Here is a 3,169-nt window from a genome sequence, read left to right on the forward strand (position 1 = left end):
TCCAATAGGGGGCTTTTAACAGATCACGCGTGACTACTGCTAAACTAAATAAAGGGTTTCCCAATAAGAGGTATTATTCCCGTAAAATATCAATGGTTTCGTTGCTTGTGAGGCACGTAGCGCCGTTTTGTTGAAAATAAAAAATCGTTAATCATCTCTCGATAGCACAATCCATTCACCGTAACTGTTGCTTCAGCTTCATTTTCGAAAAAGTAAGGTCCAATGACTCCGCCGAACCATAAACCGCACCAAACAGTCATGCATTGAGGATAGAGAGACTTTTCAACAATAATTCTTGGATATTCTGAGCCCCAGATCCGACAATTTTGCTTGTTGACGAAGCCACCGAGGTGGAAATGGGCCCCATCACTCAAGATGATTTTTCGATGGAATTCCGGATCATTTTCATGCATTTCATGCAAAGACATGACGTAGTTGATGATCGGCCGGCTTGAGTTGTTGTATTAACTGGACTTTATAAGCCTTAAGACCCAAATCTTTATGCAAAATAGGGTGTAATGACGATTGTGGAATGCCTAATTCCAAAACACGACGAGGAATGGACAAACCTGGGTTTTGTTCAACACTTTCGACTACAACAGCAATATTTTCGGCTGTTATTGAGCGACGTTCACGGGTTTTATTCTTCACATCACTAACTTATCCCAACAGCTCGAATTTGTTCACCAAGTTCTGTATTGCGGTCCGACAAGGTGCTTCACGATGACCCAAAAATGTTCAAGGTTTACGAACCGTCTCTGCCAAATTTTCACCATTTTATAGTGAATTTTAATAAATTCATTGCGTTGTTTAAGCGTTTATCGTTCCATTTTTATTAATGGCGTAGTTTCTACTTGTCAAATATCGAAAAATGACGGCTTCAAAAGTGACATTCACCGAAATAGCGCGCTATTCAAAATAACTCCTGTTATTGGAAAACCCTTTGGATAATTTTTTTCAGTATTTATTAACAACAAGGAAATATTGAAGGAAGGCGAGAATCGGAAAAAAAGTTATCATGGCTGCGGAATATTTATATTTCAATGGATTCAAGCTCAAAATATTGGTCATAACAGAAAATAGACAGAAACAGACATACTTTTTCAAATAGGTATAGTAAAAAATTTATAGATTTGTATGTACACGTTTTATTGTAAACATTCGTTTTTAACCATTTAATCTTTATACATTCGATTTGACACATTTTATTTTATACACGATCGCTTACATTCGTATACCCGGGAACTTTTTGATCAAGGTGTTAAGTACGAAAAATAGTTAACAATAGAATAAAATATTTGCCTTATAATTTCGTCATAGCCATTTCGACCGTTCACTACATGCAATACCACCGAATATCGAATAAGGTTCACTCTGTGGCATTCATAGCCGATCAAAAATCAACACTTGGCCAAGCAAAAAATTTCAAACTTTCAAATACTTCAGTTGTTGCAACATTCTCTAACGTTTGAAATATTCATCTTCCTTTGTCGCATTTTTGTGCTTGTTTTTGAATGAGATTTGTATTTAGCGCAAAAGTTATTGCCCCACACAATTGTGCAATTAAATTAATAGTTGCAATGCGACGCATATACACAGACGCACACACACACGCACGTAAACTGTAAATTGTTTGTAAATGCACATTTCAAAACAAAGGAAATTTAAACCCTTGTGAGGCCAGTTTGTGCAGTGTCCTTTTACATGCCCCCACGTACTCGCATTTAAATGTTTGTGGGCAAAAAGTAAGGAGAAAGATATAAAGAGAAAGGGAGAGAGGAGTGCAGGGCAGAGTACTAAAAGAAAGTATTAAAATAAAGAGTGAGGCGTTTCCATTTGTTATTGCGGTCGAGGAACGTGTAGTGGTAATTATTGCTATTGTTGTTTTTGTTGTTGTTCATTGTAAAACTAAAATTAAGTTATTTTCTAACTGCTGGCACGTACATGCAATTGCTGTGGTAAAGCGTGAGGGGGGTGTTACGTGCCGAACTTCCAATTTACTCTCTCTTTATCTCGTCCGCTCATCGACGCCACGCATACCAAGCGCCATAAACAAATAATAGTGCCCCACCAAACTAGTTGCCCAAAGCTAGCTACACCATGTACAGTTGACAATAACACACGAAATTGTATAACTTTACTTACTTAACATGCCAACACGCGTGCACATACACACACACACATACATCAAAAACTTTAAGCTTACACGAACCCTTTCCTCCTATGCGAACTGTCAAATGCGCACTTTCACTAGTTTTACTACTTTTTGTCCACTCATTGTTGCACACGAGCTCACACAGAGCTAAAATAATAACGGCAAACATTAAAACAACAAAAATAATAAATACAAGTAGTTGCTCACCACCACCCAATCACCCATCTATTCAATAGTCATACGGCGTACTCCCACTCATGCATTGGCCGTTATTCGCACTAGTCGTTTATATTGCCTGCTTTCAGGCGTTACCCTAAATATTCACAAGTATAGTTCTATATAAGCGAAAGTAAAATAAAACAACACCATCAGTGCCAGCTTGTCATGTAGTGCCAACGTCCACATATATTACGGCTTAAGCACTAACAACAATAGTGCGATAAAGCATGAGCCCAAGAGCAACAACAATCAAACACAGCTCACATAGTAATTGGTGAATGTATGCGAATAACGAGTGCGCACATATGCAAATTTTTGCCTGTATTCATATAAATATATGTATGTATTCTGTGTATACTTGTGTGCATATTTATTGGCGTTGGTCTTCAACTAACCACTAATACTGATGGCAGTAGCAGACCGATGGTCCACCTTATACCTCCCACAGTATCCTCTATGTCGTACATCATGAAGAAGACAGTAACAAATAGATTGGCGAAGCGAGCTTGAGAAGTAACAGTGTTGCCGCAGTGTTCGCTATAGGAAGTAGGACTTTCGACAAAACCTGCCGGTTTCGCTGACTTGATAAACTAGTTTTTTCAGTATGAAGAAAAACAAGAAAGTCTGAGAAGCCACCAAGAAATAGAAACCCGATTAGCCGACATTTCCTTACCACAACTTCCAAACTCGGTTGCTCAATCTGAAGAAGAGACCATTGATGGATGCTGGAAAGGGCTCTGAATCGTTAAACATGCACGAAAAATTTCGAGAAGACAATTTCAGTGCGCGGCAAAT

This window comes from Anastrepha obliqua, chromosome 2 (genome assembly GCF_027943255.1).
Source record: "Anastrepha obliqua isolate idAnaObli1 chromosome 2, idAnaObli1_1.0, whole genome shotgun sequence".
NCBI classification, from domain to species: Eukaryota; Metazoa; Arthropoda; class Insecta; order Diptera; family Tephritidae; genus Anastrepha; species Anastrepha obliqua.